This window comes from Entelurus aequoreus, linkage group LG28, assembly GCF_033978785.1.
Source record: "Entelurus aequoreus isolate RoL-2023_Sb linkage group LG28, RoL_Eaeq_v1.1, whole genome shotgun sequence".
Classification (NCBI taxonomy): domain Eukaryota; kingdom Metazoa; phylum Chordata; class Actinopteri; order Syngnathiformes; family Syngnathidae; genus Entelurus; species Entelurus aequoreus.
This window is the reverse complement of record NC_084758.1, coordinates 3,763,556-3,782,474: the sequence shown is the minus strand read 5'-3', so window position 1 is coordinate 3,782,474 and position 18,919 is coordinate 3,763,556. Positions and strand designations below refer to the sequence as shown.

The 18,919-nt window shown below is 42.8% G+C and overlaps 1 protein-coding gene across 2 annotated transcripts in view; it reads left to right on the top strand.

The window, feature by feature from the left end:
* slc36a1 (solute carrier family 36 member 1) overlaps positions 1-18,919 on the top strand; it is a 75,218-nt gene that overhangs the window by 45,336 nt on the left and 10,963 nt on the right. The window lies entirely within an intron of this gene.

The following is an 18,919-nucleotide window of genomic DNA, read 5'->3' as shown; positions in this document are numbered from 1 at the left end:
GCTGGAGTATAAGTCGCACATATAAACATCTTGTGAAATGAGTTATTTACGCAGAAATATTCTGTAAATCTTTATTTACGTACCTTCGTTGTTTCCAAACAGTGTCTGTAAGAGGGCAGTAAAACGGCGGATCAAACAAAACAGAAGTCGTGACGTTTTGGTGAATTTACTGAGGAATTTGTGAAAGTGAAACGATACAAAAAGAACGCCGTTGTGAGTAAGAGTTGTTTTAGTTGTATTGTAAAACTTACAAACCTCGCGCGGAGTGACGAATGAAGAATCCATACGAGTAGCAACGCTATGGACAGCTCGAAGACGGAACGGCACGTCTACTTCCGGTTGAAAGCTCAGTCTAAACAAAAAGGGAACTGCAGCACCTGCAGTGAGCGCACTCTCCCAAAAGATGGCGCCGTAGCACAAACAACCACTCTTTGCGTTGTGGCCGTCAGCGCAGAAAAGTCCAAGAGCCACATAGTTCAAAGCGTGGGAAAAAAAGCAGCGGCTTATAGTCCGCAATTTCAAGTAGTATTGTTGATCAAATGAAAGCTAAATGTTGTAAATGTAAATTGGTTTCTTTAAACAAGTAGGGGGAAAACAATTGGAGAATATCCTAAATCAAGAAGGTCACGTCTGTGGAATAAAAGTGAGTTGTCAGGGCACGCTATGATCACTAAGCATCCTCTGGCCCCAAAGATCCAGGTCACTATTGGTGTGACCTGGGTAGCTGCAGTCACCAGGTGCTTCTTGCAGACATCTTGCAGGCTGAGAAGGTCAACTTCCATCTCCTGTGTCCTAGTTGACCCCCCACTGTGCCGCACTAAACCCTTCCTTCAGCTACAACTCTAATCTGCAGTCCCACTTTTCTATTGTTTTTGTGCACAAATCATAATAATAATAATAGTTTTCACAGACTAAAAAAAAATGTTTCACAAATTTAAAAAAAAACGTTTCACAAAATCAAAAATAAATATTTCACAAACTGAAAAATGTTTCACAAACTCAAAAATGTTTCACAAAATCAAAAATGTTTCACAAACTTAAACATTTCCACAAACTTCAAAATGTTTTACAAAATCAAAAATAAATGTTTCACAAAAATGAAAATAAAATGTTTCACAAACTTAAAAAGGTTTCACAAAATCAAAAATAAATGTTTCACAAACTCAAAAATGTTTCACAAACTCAAAAGGTTTCACAAACTCAAAAATGTTTCACAAACTCAAAAATAAATGTTTGACAAACTCAAAGTAAATGTTTCACAAACTCAAAAATGTTTCACAAACTCAAAAATGTTTCACAAACTCAAAAAAAAAGTTTCACAAAATCAAGAATATTTCACAGACTTAAACAAAATTTCCACAAACTTCAAAATGTTTCACAAAATCAAAAAGTAATGTTTTACAAACTTAAAAAATAATGTTTCACAAACTCAAAAATGTTTCACAAAATCAAAAATACATTTTTCACAAACTCAAAAAAATGTTTCACAAAATCAAAAATAAATGTTTCACAAACTCAAGAATGTTTCACAAACTTAAACCACATTTCCACAAACTTGAAAATGTTTCACAAAATCCAAAAAAAAAAGTTTCACAAACTCAAGAATGTTTCACAAACTTAAACTGAATTTCCACAAACTTGAAAATGTTTCACAAAATCAAAAAGAAATGTTTCACACACTCAAAAATGTTTCACAAAATAAATAAAAAATGTTTCACAAACTTAACAAAATTTCCACAAACTTCAAAATGTTTCACAAACTCAAAAAGGTTTCACAAAATTAATAAGAAATGTTTCACAAAATCAAGAATGTTTCACAGACTTAAACATTTCCACAAACTTCAAAATGTTTCACAAAATCAAAAAGAAATGTTTCACAAACTTAAAAAAAAATGTTTCACAAAATCAAAAAAAATGTTTCACAAACTCAAAAATGTTTCACAAACTTCAAAATGTTTCACAAACTCAAAAAGGTTTCACAAAATTAATAAGAAATGTTTTACAAAATCAAATAAGAAATGTTTCACAAACTCAAGAATGTTTCACAAACTTAAACCAAATTTCCACAAACTTGAAAATGTTTCACAAAATCAAAAAGAAATGTTTCACACACTCAAAAATGTTTCACAAAATAAATAAAAAATGTTTCACAAACTTAACAAAATTTCCACAAACTTCAAAATGTTTCACAAACTCAAAAAGGTTTCACAAAATTAATAAGAAATGTTTCACAAAATCAAGAATGTTTCACAGACTTAAACATTTCCACAAACTTCAAAATGTTTCACAAAATCAAAAAGAAATGTTTCACAAACTTAAAAAAAAATGTTTCACAAACTCAAAAAAGATGTTTCACAAACTCAAAAATGTTTCACAAACTTCAAAATGTTTCACAAACTCAAAAAGGTTTCACAAAATTAATAAGAAATGTTTTACAAAATCAAGAATGTTTCACAGACTTAAACATTTCCACAAACTTCAAAATGTTTTACAAAATCAAAAAGAAATGTTTCACAAACTTAAAAAAAAATGTTTCACTAACTCAAAAATGTTTCACAAAATCAAAAAAAATGTTTCACAAACTCAAAAAAGATGTTTCACAAACTCAAAAAAAATGTTTCACAAACTCAAAAATGTTTCACAATCTTAAACTAAATGTCCACAAACTTCAAAATGTTTTACAAAATCAAAATTATATGTTTCACAAACTCAAAAAAAATGTTTCACACACTCAACAAAAATGTTTCACAAACTCAAAGATGTTTCACAAAATCAAAAATGTTTCACAAACTAAAGAATGTTTCACAAACTTAAACAAAATTTGCTGTTTGACACCCGCTATCATGCTAATTAGCTGCCTGAAAGTAGGTGACTCCACTGTAGAAATGGCCTGCATGTCTTGTAGCACATACGCTGCAATGTCTCTATCAATGTTGTCCTGGCTAGCAGTCCCTCCCTTAAAATCCAGCCACTGTTGCTTAGGTGGAGGTGAAGTGGCATCGGAGTCTGTCTCTGTCTTTACGAGCTTCGTCGAAGCATGTTGCTTTTGTAGCTGTTTCAGCAGATTTGTATTGCTGTTTTGGCCAGTAGATGGGATCTTTGATCCAAGACACAACTTACATTTAACTAAAATGTTCTTTTGTTTGTGCTCGACAAAAGAAAAGTAGTGAGAATATCTCCATGTTAAGAAACTCGACTGCGGCTCCACCATGATGTCTTGTTAGTAAACACAGACACAACAGGTTTAATTCCGACACATATTCTCTCTCGTGCGAGCAAACACTTGTCATTCTCCGTCAATACTCTTTCAGGCATGGTATACAGTCCTGGTCAAAAGTGTACATACACTTGTAAAGAACATCATGTCATGCTGTCTTGAGTTTCCAATCATTTCTACAACTCTTATTTTTTTGTGATAGAGTGATTGGAGCACATAGTTGTTGGTCACAAAAAACATTCATGAGGTAGAGGGGGGCATTTCCATGGAGGCACTGGTGGGTTAGTAGGGAGACTTTGTATTCAATCCTGAGTGGAACAGAAGGGATTTGAGAAGTGGTGTAATGTGGTGGTATTCCCGCACTCTCATCAGGATCCTAGCAGCACTATTCTGTAAGTACTGCAGCTTCTGGATGTTCTGGCTGGAGATCCCGACAAGAAGTGCGTTGCAGTAGTCTAGCCTGGAGGAGACAAAGGACTACACACAGGAAAACAGCAAAAAAAAGTCCAAATAAGTCAGGGGGTGATGTGACAGGTGGTGACAGTACACCTGCTTTGAGACAAGAGCTATAGTCACGCATGCTTGGTTATGCTTTGAATTCGGCTGCATTTCTTCAATGCGGATTTTTTCAATGAAAAAATGTGTGCCTTGGCTCAAAAAAGGTTGAAAACCACTGCCCCTACACATGTATACATATACACATAATGGGTGGCTTTTGAAATTTTACTCCCCGTTTCAGATCGAAAGAAATTTCCTCGCGCTGGATTGCGTGTACGGATCTTTCGTCCTTTCAAGGAATTTTGATTACTCGCTCCGTCGACCGCGCCGCATTTCTCCCCAGGCGGGATATCGGTTATTTCAATAATCACGGTTTCCCGCGAGATTGATATGGATTTATTCATGAAAGCAGACTTAACAAGTTGCAAACATATTTTGTTTATCATCCCTGCGCTCGCAGCCATATAATTTGGAGCAATCATGAAGCACAATTGTGGCGTTTGCGCGGCGAGGTAAAGCGGGTCACCGGCGCGTATGTGGAGTGAATATTGTCTGCCACCATCAATTCTTGCAAGCTGCCCTTGCCCTGATCTTCGCTTCTATATTCCAATTTAGTGCATTTGTAGTGTACTAATGCGTGTACATATCCACTCAGCTAGTCATTAGTATTAAAGGCCATCATTTCTGCTTTGTATGTTATGGTTGGAGAGGGAGTTGACGGCACAGACACAAGGGGGCGGTATAGCTCTATGATGTAGTATATCTGCATCTGCAAACATCTGACAACATCTTCAATGTTCAATCAATCAATCAATCAATCAATGTTTATTTATATAGCCCTAAATCACAAGTGTCTCAAAGGGCTGTACAAGCCACAACGACGTCGGTGAATGACTATGAGAAACCTTGGAGAGGACCGCATATGTGGGTAACCCCCCCCCCCCCCCTCTAGGGGAGACCGAAAGCAACGGATGTCGAGTGGGTCTGACAAAACATTGTGAAAGTCCAGTCCACAGTGGATCCAACACATCAGCGGGAGTCCAGTCCACAGCGGGGCCAACAGGAAACCATCCCGAGCGGAGACGGGTCAGCAGCGCAGAGATGTCCCCAACCGATGCACAGGCTAGTGGTCCACCCGGGGTCCCGACTCTGGACAGCCAGCACTTCATCCATGGCCACCGGACCTATGCAACTCCCCCTCGCAAGGGAAAGGGGAGAAGAGGAGAGAAGAAAAGAAACGGCAGATCAACTGGTCTAAAAAAGGGGGGTCTATTTAAAGGCTAGATTATACAAATGAGTTTTAAGATGGGACTTAAATGCTTCTATGCATGTTCCACCTCAACAACATGGAAGCAGCCCGTGAGATGAACATCATGGTGGATAATGGCCGGTTACAGCCCAGCCCGTTCCCACGTACCTCGGTGTGAAGCTTGACAGAACACTGACATTCAAACAACACCTGGACAGTGCCAAGGCAAGGACAAGTGCCCGTGCCGCCCTAATACGCCGCCTAGCCGGCACCACATGGGGAGCCATGACGAAGACACTGCACATGTCCACGCTGGCCCTTGTGTTCTCAGCCTTGTGCCGTAGCCCCCATATAAAGAAGTTGGATGTCGCCCTCTACAGCGCCCTGCGGACCGTCTCCAGGTGCCTGCGATGGACCCCAGTAAACCAACTGCCCGTCCTCGCTGGCATCGCCCTGGCAAACGTCAGACGAGAAGCAGCCACACTGGCCTTCTCCCGAAAGGCACAGACCGGCGAATCCCACCTCTTCCATAAGATCGTCACAGAAACACCACGACGCGTGTGCCTTAAGTCAAGGCGCCCCTTTGCCACGCAAGCCTACGAGCTGCTCAGCACAACATCAGCTGATACTTCCAAGGCCACCTGGGTCAAGACGACATGGAGAGAACAGTGGAAGTTAGCAGAACCATCTAGGCTGATGACCCCACAGACGTCTCCAGCCGGGAACTTCCCCGGAAGCAGTGGACAACCCTCAACCGCTTGAGGACCGGCGTCGGACGCTACGGAGCAGGGATGAAGAGGTGGGGACTTGCGGATAGTGCCTCCTGCGAGTGTGGGGACCCAGTCCAGACAGTAGAGCACATAGTCACTAGTTGCCCCAAACACCGGCCACCGAATGGCGAACAAGGTCTGATTGACCTGGACGATGACACGTTGACCTGGCTCGCCTCAACAGAGCTGCAAGTCTAAAGACACACTGATCCAGGGGCAAGAGAGAGAGGCGTCAGAGTCCGTGTCCATGCGAGGGGTCGAGGATCGAGGGTGGCAGTCCAAAGTCCAAAAGGGAAGTCGAGGCGCACAGCTCGATCACGCGGGGACGAAGGCAGATTGCTGGGGAGGACGACAAGGAAGAACAATGAAACACGGAGGGGAAAACGCAGAGAGAGAAGAGAGAGAGCATAAAGCTGGGTTATCGGTTTACGGTACAAAAGACTAAGTTCCGGCAAGGATCCTTGGGTCCACTGGTCTAAATACTGCTGGCCCTCATCAGTTCCAAGTGTGTTGATTGTGGTCAGCGCGAGCTGGGTCTGCCAGCACCTCTGCTGGCAGACCCACCTTTCTTAACCGAGTAATTCAAACCAGAATGTTTCCTGGTTTTGAAAATGACATGATTACTCTGAATTACCAGGAATTTCCCCCCAATGAAAATGAATGGGCAATAAACAAAAGTCTCCATATCGCACATTTATCAACCGATTCGAACCGTTCCATCATCCACACAATCACCCTCGACATTCAAGCCTGGTTTTGGAAATTCCCTGATTACCTGTAATTACCAGGAATTTCCCCCCAATGAAAAGGTATGGGCAATAAACAAAACTCTCCACATCCCACCTTTCTCAACCGATTCTCAACCGAGTAATTCAAGCCAGAATGATGCCTGGTTTTGAAAATTCCCTCATTACCCGGAATTACCAGGAATTTTCCCCCAATGAAAATGAATGGGCAATAAACAAAACTCTCCATATCCCACATTTCTCAACCGATTCGAACCGTTCCGACGTCCAAATACACCCCATGGACATTCAAGCCAGCATGTGTCCGGGTTTTGAAAATTCCTTGATTACCCGGAATTACCAGGAAGTTCCCCCCAATGAAAAGGAATGGGCAATAAACAAAACTCTCCATATCCCACCTTTCTCAACCGATTCTCAACCGAGTAATTCAAGCCAGAATGATGCCTGGTTTTGAAAATTCCCTCATTACCCGGAATTACCAGGAATTTTCCCCCAATGAAAATGAATGGGCAATAAACAAAACTCTCCACATCCCGCATTTCTCAACCGATTCGAACCGTTCCGACGTCCAAATACACCCCATGGACAATCAAGCCAGCATGTGTCCGGGTTTTGGAAATTCCTTGATTACCCGGAATTACCAGGAAGTTCCCCCCAATAAAAAGGAATGGGCAATAAACAAAACTCTCCATATTCCACATTTCTCAACGGATTGGAACCGTTCAACATCCACACACTCCACTCACCCTGGACATTGAAGTATTGCAGTTCCGCTCAGTGGATCAGTTCAGCGCCTTGTGCACATAGGCCATTCAAACGCACGTCCTACCAAAATTGCAAATTCCATTTCTTTTTCTGATTTCCTACTTATATTAATATGACAAAGGACAAAAAATGGGTTTCCCCTCACAATAGAATCCAGGCGGAGATTATAGTCTACGTGCCCTTGTTTGATTATTGTTCTCTCCTACTGAGACCTGGTTTGTGGAACAAGTCACAGTCCAATAAAACCAGTGAAATTAAACTCCAAACTCCAGGGATTTACCGCTACTGTAAGCCTCACAAGTACTCGTGTCGAGCCAATCATTTTGGGACAAAACTTCCCTCAAACAAGCCGAGCGTATGTTGCCCGAAAGAAATGAAATCAGCAGACATCTCTGCAAATTGACAAACTGGTTGAATGAATCCTCGCATCACACCCACATAGAAAGTTCTAATGACTTCCGCTGTTATCTTACAGTTTTGTCATTTCAACAACAATTAAACATAATGACTTGGGCAGCAGCGTATCTTTTGCTGGAACTCGCTGAGTCCTTCCTGATTGCATTTAGAATGCATCCGTGGGTCTGGAATAAACATGAATTGTTAAAAGTCAAGCATTTGTGTGCCAATGTTTTGCTTGTCGGGCTGCACTCGTCTGCAAAATACAACTCACAATCTTGTTTAGAACTGAGGTTGGGGTTGCGCAATGTAGCAAACATGCTAGGCTATAGGCAACAAGCAGCTACACAACAGCTAAGCACACAAACTAGACATAGGTAAAAAAATGATTGAACAATGTAAAACAGCACATTTGTCAATATAAACAAGTATCGAATAAATATAGTTGGATATTACTTACACATATAAGGTATCCAAAGAAGTATTAGAGAGTATCCAGTAACAAAAGTGTCCACATTTTCAACTTATTACGTCATGAACTTACCGTGACCACTGGGTGTCGCCAAAAAAAACTGCTATACTTCAGTTAAAAGACCGCCTAAGTCCACTCATACCGACCATTGTTTCTGTTTGAGTCGTTTCACTTGGTCAAGCCTTTTCTGACCTCGCAAACTACCAAATAATAAATCTATATATGAACCGTGCTGGTATCGTATCATGTCGATATCGGTATCAGCCGAAACTCAAGGCTCCGTGTTAGTATTGTATCGAAAGTTGAAAAGGACACCCGAGTTACCGTATTTTCCTTGCTATGTAGCAAATCGGTATATAAGCCGCACCCACCATATTTTAAAATAAAAAATATATTGTCCACCGGACTATAAGTCGCAGATATATATGTTGTGAAATGAGTTATTTACACAGAAATATTCTGTAAATGTTTAGTTACATATCCTAATTGTTTCCAGAAGGAGCCTGTAACACGGCAGTAAAATGGCTGATTAAACAAAACAGAAGTCATAGTCATGGACCCACGAGCTGTGCAAGCTAGCTCTCCAAACAGACTCAATAACTCCACGGTGACGTTTTGGTGAATTTATGGAGGAATTTGTGAATTTTAACCGAAAAAAATAAATAATGCCATTGTAAGTTAATAATACTAACACAGACACTGGTACGCGAGCTTCATTACATCACGATAGCGCGTACAAATATGGATGGAAACATCACACATCAGGCGGTTTAGTAAGTATAAACCGTTTTAGTTATATTGTAAATGTTGCTTGGAGGAATCCATAGGAGTCAAAACGTTACGGACGGCACCTATACTTCCTTTTGAAAGCACCAGTTGGAAGGACACTGTAGTAAAATAAAATAAATAAATACAAAATAAATAAAACATCAAGTCCGAGTCCATGGTTCTCGCCCGGAAAAGGGTGGAGTGCCATCTCCGGGTTGGGGAGGAGACCCTGCCCCAAGTGGAGGAGTTCAAGTACCTCGGAGTCTTGTTCACGAGTGAGGGAAGAGTGGATGGTGAGATCGGTGCGGCGTCTTCAGTAATGCGGACGCTGTATCGATCCGTTGTGGTGAAGAAGGAGCTGAGCCGGAAAGCAAAGCTCTCAATTTACCGGTCGATCTACGTTCCCATCCTCACCTATGGTCATGAGCTTTGGGTTATGACCGAAAGGACAAGATCTCGGGTACAAGCGGCCCAAATGAGTTTCCTCCGCCGGGTGGCGGGTCTCTCCCTTAGAGATAGGGTGAGAAGCTCTGTCATCCGGGAGGAGCTCAAAGTAAAGCCGCTGCTCCTCCACATGGAGAGGAGCCAGATGAGGTGGTTCGGGCATCTGCTCAGGATGCCACCCAAGGGAGGTGTTTGGGGCACGTCCGACCGGTAGGAGGCCACGGGGAAGACCCAGGACACGTTGGGAAGACTATGTCTCCCGGCTGGCCTGGGAACTCCTCGGGATTTACAGTACTGTCTTTATTCTTAAAGGCCTACTGAAAGCCACTACTACCGACCACGCAGTCTGATAGTTTATACATCAATGATGAAATCTTAACATTATAACACATGCCAATACGGCCGGGTTAACTTATAAAGTGACATTTTAAATTTGCCGCTAAACTTCCGGTTCGAAACGCCTCTGAGGATGACGTATGCGCGTGACGTAGACCGGCGAACACGGGTATGCCTTCCACATTGAAGCCAATACGAAAAAGCTCTGTTTTCATTTCATAATTCCACAGTATTCTGGACATCTGTGTTCGTGAATCTGTTGCAATCATGTTCATTGCATTATGGAGAAGGAAGCTGAGCAAGCAAAGAAGAAAGTTGTCGGTGCGAAATGGACGTATTTTTCGAACGTAGTCAGCCACAACAGTACACAGCCGGCGCTTCTTTGTTTACATTCCCGAAAGATGCAGTCAAGATGGAAGAACTCGGATAACAGAGACTCTAACCAGGAGGACTTTTGACTTCGATACACAGACGCCTGTAGAGAACTGGGACAACACAGACTCTTACCAGGATTACTTTGATTTGGATGACAAAGACGCAGACGTGCTACTGTGAGTATGCAGCTTTGGTTTCTAAACATTTGATCGCTTGACCGTATGTGCGCAACTTTTTTTTGCGTATGTACGTAACTTTTTAAAAATATATAAGCTTTATGAACCTTGGGTTAGGTGAACGGTCTTTTGGGCTGAGTGATTGTGTGTGTTGATCAGGTGTTTGAATTGTATTGGCGTGTTCTATGGAGCTAGGAGCTAGCATAGGAGCTAGGAGCTAGCATAACAAACACGCAGGTGTTTTTATGCAGGATTAATTTGTGGCATATTAAATATAAGCCTGGTTGTGTTGTGGCTAATAGAGTATATATATGTCTTGTGTTTATTTACTGTTGTAGTCATTCCCAGCTGAATATCAGGTCACCCCCGGCTCTCACAGCATCTTCCCTATCTGAATAGCTTCAACTCCCCACTAGTCCTTCACTTGCACTTTACTCATCCACAAATCGTTCATCCTCGCTCAAATTAATGGGGAAATTGTCGCTTTCTCGGTCCGAATCTCTCTCACTTCATGCGGCCATCATTGTAAACAATAGGGAACTTTGCGTATATGTTCAACTGACTACGTCACGCTACTTCCGGTAGGTGCAAGCCTTTTTTTTATCAGATACCAAAAGTTGCAATCTTTATCGTCGTTGTTCTATACTAAATCCTTTCAGCAAAAATATGGCAATATCGCGAAATGATCAAGTATGACACATAGAATAGATCTGCTATCCCCGTTTAAATAAAAAAATTCATTTCAGTAGGCCTTTAAACTCCTTATTATCTTGTTCTGTCGTAATTGTGTTCTTCATGGGAGGTCACAGAAGGAGAGTTGGAGGACTTTCTTAAGAATAATCCATCGAGTCAGAACCCTGGCACGCTCACGCACTCGACAATACATCGCGCCAGTAATGAAGACGAGTTAAAGGACGAGTTAGTGAATTCATGTTTGCTTGAATCCGCCGGCGCGGCTCGCTAACAGGAAGTACCAAGGCAGCGAAGAGAAAGTGTTGGCCGCCATGCTAACGACAAGATAACACTTTGCCGAGTTGGGTCTGTCAATGTTTATACGAAGAACACCTCCCTGACTTGTCTTAAACGCCTTTGTTGAATATGAACGATTGTCTTTTGGCTTCCACGCGAGACCAGTTGAAAGAATGTAACATTCCTCTCCACAAAGCACTTTCCTCCACCCCAGGCTAGCTGGCATTAGCATAATTAGACATTGAGCGGGCATCCGTAGGGGAAGGAGGAGTTCCGCTCCTTCCTTAACGAGCTGGCGTCCGCTGTGAGGCCGGTCAGCTGGCCGCCGGGTGTGTCCGATGAAAGCCCACTCCTGAGTGACGAAGCCACCTGGGCGGTGAAGAAGAAGAAGAGAGGCCGACTTTGAGGGGACCGCGCTTGACTTAGAAACTCCCCAACAGTCTTTAATCACACTTTTTAGAAGACCCCCTGCTGATTGCTGCAGCTTTTTGTCCAAGGAGGAAATTGACTCCAGTTGGCAGACTTTCCTCAGTCTTAGGTCTCAGTGACTAGGTTTCCATGCACCCTATTAGGCCCCTTCTACACTAATCAAATCTTTAATGGACACGTGAAATATAAAGAACATTTGACAACAATCAATCTAGGGATGTAGATATCTGGTCAGGACACTCCTCACTCTTCATTGTCCATTCCTTTTTGGTGACTTTATAAACTCTGGACCTAGACGTAGAGTCCGCGACATACACGGCGGACAATAACTGATCCAGTCTGCTTTGCCGGTCCAAAAGCATTCGCCGTTTTCCGTAGTCTTCCCTCGACGGCCAGGTAATACAAAGCACACGCTACCTTTTTTATCACATCCACGGGAGCCCGCGTTCTCATTGACTCTCCTTCGACAAATGGACTAAGTTTTTCCGGAAGTAGAATCACAGCTGACCTGGACGTTGGAAAGTTCTCTTGCCGTCTGAGAAGTGTTGTATCCCAAATAGCTGCAATGGCTTTCTCTTAAGGTATTCATGTGTGATTTCCACAAGCGTCTGTACAGACGGAAGGAGAAACACGGCCATGACTGGATGACTCGCCTCCATATTTCTAGTGTTTACCTCCGAGTTATGAAGCTGGCTGTGGCGCGTTCTTTCTGACGTCACTTACTGTGTGAGGCGCGGTCTTTCTGGCCTCACTTCCTCTCCGAACTCAGTTTGTAAACGATCAATGAGTCCATACAAAGCTAAGAGCCGGAGATTCAAGAAATACACGGCGCACATACTTGTGTAAAAAATTATCCAAGGAGGGGGACCTTAAACGCTGGTTTAGTGTGGCTGAAACGATGCTTAGGCTGAATAATGATTCCTTTAAGGGGTTATCCGGCTTAGTGTAGACATAGCCTGAGAGGAGAAGTATTGCGGAAATAGATTATTCTAGATTGTACCTAATTTCACGACTGGTTCATTTATCCTCTCTTGATTTATTTTTTGCTTAAATTCATTCTTGTTTCTGGTTATCGTTTTTATATTGATATTATTTTGATTTTGGATGTACTTTGTCATATTTTTTGTCACTTAGAATATAGTTTGTATTTGGTAGACTAATGAGTATAATGTAGGCCATTGGTTCTTTGTTTTATTTTTGCAAAAATATATATTTTTATATTGCTCTTTTTTATTTTTGGTATGAACCATTTATGTAAACTCCAAGTTATAGTTTTTTGTTGTTGCTATTTTTGTATTACAAAATGTTATTATTGATCATTGGGGGACGGCGTGGCGCAGTTGGGAGAGTGGCCGAGCCAGCAACCTGAGGGTTCCTGGTTCAATCCCCACCTTCTACCAACCTTGTCACGTCTGTTGTGTCCTTGAGCAAGACACTTCACCCTTGCTCCTGATGGGTGGTGGTTAGGGCCTTGCATGGCAGCTCCCGCCATCAGTGTGTGAATGTGTGTGTGAATGTGGAAATAGTGTCAAAGCGCTTTGAGTACTGTTGCGTTGGACCAGTTCTTCCTCCAAGGGAATCTAAATTACTGGTCAATCCCAAGTTCTTTCGATGACATATATGCTGAGTAAGAAGGACCATCAAGACAGAATTGGAATATTTTCAAGTTTATACCAAAGCTTTAGGAGATCACTTCATCAATACATTCATATCGGCTGCTCTAGTTGATCTGGCATTCCGAGGGAAAAACACACTCTTTTCACACACAGAAACCCCCATTTCCCCCCCCCCCCTCTCAACACTGATAAGAAACCAAAGGGGGAGGTTTTCACATTCCAAGGTTGAGACATAAAACAGACAATCTGAAGACAAAGAGAGACTGGTAGAATACACAAAGAAAAAGTACTAGATACTCTAAACATGGCTATGTAAAAAGAAAGAACTCTTAAACACATATGCCTCCTCCACAGTACCTTGAAGGTAGAAAAGCGCTATACAAGTATAACCCATTTACCATTTTATATTGTATCATGTTGTACTGCATTGTAATCTTTTGTTGTGTGATCATGTGATGTCTGGAGCCCAGGAAGATTAGTCTCCACTGCGGTGTAGACTCATGGGGATCCTTAATAAACTAAACTAAACTACTTCCAACTATGGACTGTTAAGCCACTTAATGATTGCCTGGTCGGCAGGTTGTTCAAATCAATCAATGTTTATTTATATAGCCCTAAATCACAAGTGTCTCAAAGGGCTGTACAAGCCACAACGACATCCTCGGTACAGAGCCCACATACGGGCAAGGAAAAAGTCACCCCAGTGGGACGTCGGTGAATGACTATGAGAAACCTTGGAGAGGACCGCATATGTGGGTAACCCCCCTCCCCTCTAGGGGAGACCGAAAGCAATGGATGTCGAGTGGGTCTGACATAACATTGTGAAAGTCCAGTCCACAGTGGATCCAACACATCAGCGGGAGTCCAGTCCACAGCGGGGCCAACAGGAAACCATCCCGAGCGGAGACGGGTCAGCAGCGCAGAGATGTCCCCAACCGATGCACAGGCTAGTGGTCCACCCGGGGTCCCGACTCTGGACAGCCAGCACTTCATCCATGACCACCGGACCTATGCAACTCCCCCTCGCAAGGGACAGGGGAGAAGAGGAGAGAAGAAAAGAAACGGCAGATCAACTGGTCTAAAAAAGGGGGGGTCTATTTAAAGGCTAGATTATACAAATGAGTTTTAAGATGGGATTTAAATGCTTCTACTGAGGTAGCATCTCTAACTGTTACCGGGAGGGCATTCCAGAGTACTGGAGCCCCAATAGAAAACGCCCTATAGCCCGCAGACTTTTTTTTGGCTCTGGGAATCACTAATAAGCCGGAGTTCTTTGAACGCAGATTTCTTGCCGGGACATATGGTACAATACAATCAGCAAGATAGGCTGGAGCTAAACCGTGTAGTATTTTATACGTAAGTAGTAAAACCTTAAAGTCGCATCTTAAGTGCACAGGAAGCCAGTGCAGGTGAGCCAGTATAGGTATGTATATATAGGTATATATGTATATATAGGTATATACAGTATAGGCGTAATATGATCAAACTTTCTTGTTTTTGTCAAAAGTCTAGCAGCCGCATTTTGTACCAACTGTAATCTTTTAATGTTAGACATATTGAGACCTGAAAATAAAACGTTCCAGTAATCGAGACGAGACGTAACGAACGCATGAATAATGATCTCAGCGTCGCTAGTGGACAAGATGGAACGAATTTTAGCGATATTACGGAGATGAAAGAAGGCCGTTTTAGTAACACTCTTAATGTGTGACTCAAACGAGAGAGTTGGGTGGAAGATAATACCCAGATTCTTTACCGAGTCTCCTTGTTTAATTGTTTGGTTGTCAAATGTTAAGGTGGTATTATTAAATAGATGTCGGTGTCTAGCAGGACCGATAATCAGCATTTCCGTTTTCTTAGCGTTGAGTTGCAAAAAGTTAGCGGACATCCATTGTTTAATTTCATTAAGACACGCCTCCAGCTGACTACAGTCCAATCATGTGAAACAGGAACGGTGGTGATGTAGACTCGATCCCTTCCCAAAGGTCTGAAGAGATCCAGTTGCTTGTCATTGTTCGAGGCTTCTTGCATGTCAGTCGTTTATCAGCTGGCTGATATATTTTGAGGAAAGAACATTATATCTGTTGACACTTTTTTTTTTATCCCGTCCAGTAATCTTTGGTTCAGTCTGGATCATCCATCTGGTTTTTAGCCAAGAACACGATTGACTGATATTGATTTGTTCCCCCTACACGTCCATCATTGTGTAAGCTCGTTGCTTCGAGAAGAACAAGCCGGTGCTTACTGGTCCGTAGGTCGCCTTTTTGTCACGGTCCTACATGGTTGCCTGTGAATGAAAGCCGCACCTTGTGTACCAGCTGCATGAGTTCAGGTGCGCGGATGTTTTTTGTCAGTGAATTAGTTGTCTTTTGTCGCGACGCCCGAGTGAGTCACCCTGAATGCTGAGATCACTGTCCTCAATTGGAGAGGTTTTACAACAGCAGATCGAGTGTTTTGACAAATCTTTGACAAGACCTTTAATTAAGGCCGCCGTGAAGAAATGCTGCTGTTTCGACACTTGACACTTTGAACCTCAGAATAGTCTAAAGAGTTTTACTCGGACATGACTCATCTTCATTTGCATAAGTCTCCGTACGTGCGTGCGACCAACAAAACAACTGAACACATTAGCATGTCTTCTCTTTGTTCCGTTCCCTTGACGTCTTTATCTCACTCTAAGTTATTCATGAGTTACTGTGTCAATTGTCCATCCATCCATTTTCTACCGCTTGTCCCTTTCGGGGTGGCGCTGTAGCCTATCTCAGGCTACAATCGGGCGGAAGGCGGGGTACACCCTGGACAAGTCGCCACCTCATCACAGGGCCAACACAGATAGACAACATTATCACACACTAGGGACCATTTAGTGTTGCCAATCAATCTATCCCCAGGTGCATGTTTTTGGAGGTGGGAGGGGCCTATCCCCAGGTGCATGTCTTTGGAGGTGGGAGGGGCCTATCCCCAGGTGCATGTCTTTGGAGGGGTGAGGGGCCTATCCCCAGGTGCATGTCTTTGGAGGTGGGAGGAAGCCGTAGTACCCCGAGGGAACCCACGCAGTCACGGGGAGAACAAACGGGGCAAACTCCACACAGAAAGATCCCGAGCGCAGGATCGAACCCAGGACCTTTGTATTGTGAGGCGGACGCACTAACCCCTCCTCCACCGCGCTGACCCTTGTGTCAATTGTATTTTTTGTTAAGTTATTTGTGTTATTTCAGTACGCAAACCATCCGAATACGAACAAATATGGCTGCTGGGCTCGGCTCTTTCTTCACCACAACGGATCGATACAGCGTCCGCATTACTGAGGACGCCGCACCGATCTCACCATCCACTCTTCCCTCAGTCGTGAACAAGACTCCCAGGTATTTGAACTCCTCCATTGGGGGAAGATCTCCTCCCCAACCCGGAAATGGCACTCCACCCTTTTCCGGGCGAGAACCATGGACTCGGACTTGGAGGTGCTGATTCCTTTCCCACAATAAAGAACTACGTACCTAAATCTAAAGCTTGAATACGGACGGCGTGGCGAAGTTGGTAGAGTGGCCGTGCCAGCAATCGGAGGGTTGCCGGTTACTGGGGTTCAATCCCCAACTTCTACCATCCTAGTCACGTCCGTTGTGTCTTTGGGCGAGACACTTCACCCTTGCTCCTGATGGGTGCTGGTTAGCGCCTTGCATGGCAGCTCCCTCCATCAGTGTGTGAATGTGTGTGTGAATGGGTGAATGTGGAAATAGTGTCGAAGCGCTTTGAGTACCTTGAAGGTAGAAAAGCGCTATACAAGTATAACCCATTTATTTATTTATTTATAAATAGATTGTAGAAATGCACCCAATTTTCTAAATATTCTCTCGGGTTGGCTTGGCAGCACTTCATGCTGATATCATTTTTTTTTCTCAAAGGGTGCTGGCGTCCCTACTTCAATAGAACAGTTTATTTCAGTCTTTCTTAACCGTTGTTGGGCCGCAAGCGCCCCCTAGAGGGCCTCTAAAACAAATCCGTTTCCCAGCTGTGGTCCGTATGGGTCGTAGTGATAATCAGTTGTAATACACTTTCCCACCACTTGTGGCAGTAATGACAACGACAAACGGAAGAAGTCTGGAGCTAAACTCATAGAGAAGTTTCTTAAAGGCCTACTGAAAGCCACTACTACCGACCACGCAGTCTGATAGTTTATATATCAATGATGAAATCTTAACATTATAACACATGCCAATACGGCCGGGTTAACTTATAAAGTGACATTTTAAATTTGCCGCTAAACTTCCAGTTCGAAACGCCTCTGAGGATGACGTATGCGCGTGACGTAGCCCGGCGAACACGGGTATGCCTTCCACATTGAAGCCAATATGAAAAAGCTCTGTTTTCATTTCATAATTCCACAGTATTTAGACGGTGAGCTGACATGAGAAAAAGTGCCTAGAAAATGAATTTCGCTCCCACGTCTAAGCACAACTTGTTCAATGCATTTTTGCATAGATAATACCCTTCTGGACTTTGGGTTAAAAGTTCAGAACATGATACCTAGCCAAATTTTGTCACAAGCCAGAAATGTATATAGAGGTAAATCACAAAAAACGAAAATCTTGTGCTGCAGTTTTGGCTTGTAAAATATGTCTTATTCATTTTGGCAACACAAAATATTTCTCAAATATCATAAATACATATACCTAACATCTGAAACAAATATTGGTGCCTTAGTATACTCATATGTGAATTTAGATCATGAAATGTAGCAAATTTCTTAAAAAACGATTCAACTGAAGTGATTTGCCCCAGCACAATGAAGCACACACTTATTAAATTTAGCTAAAAGCTTATGTATCATACATTAAAAAAATGTCACAACCTTCTATGTAATCAAAGGTACAAAAGAAGTAACACACCGTGGCCAAAAGTGGCTTAAAATCTAGCAAAATATTACCATGCACCCCAAAACTGGAATAAGGCAAAAATGGACAAGATTAAAATAGATGCAGTAAAGGCCCAAATTGGTATAAAATATGATAAATATTTATTAAAGAAGCAAATTGTTTCACAGCATGTGTCATTTATACCCCCCCCCCCCCCACACACACACACACACACACACAAACACACACAAAAGACCAAAACATACATAAGTTTCTGTGCCCTCATGCTGCGGTTGTAATGATGACCACTGATCACACCATTGATGGAACCTGGGGCAACAACTTCAGACTCAATGAGTATGTCTTGCAGTCCTGCATCACCAAACCTTTTTCCTATAATCCCTAGGAAAGACATGCAAGTATGAAACTCACCAAGTCTAATCACAAGGCGTTTTGTCAATTCCTGGTCCTTCCAGCGGATTTGCTGAGCTTTGGCATATATAGCCTGGTCAAAAACTACCACTACATGGTCCAGTGCTAGCTGATCAGCAATTTCAACACTTCGCTTCAAAATCGTGTTAACTGTTGACATCTCCGTCGGTGAAGCCTCAATGACTGGAAGATAATACAGTGCTGACTTTGGCAGAGTGGCCCCACTTTGGAGCAGTGTATGGAAACCTGTCCAGCTTGGCACTGTGCATGCTTCAGCATCTGTGTACTTTACTGAAACATATGCCAGTTCAGTTTTGGCAGCAGATACAGTGTTCAACCTGTATGTTTCTGCATCCAATGGAACACTTCCATGGTGACTCAAGTTCTGTGGCCCGTGTCTTTTAGACT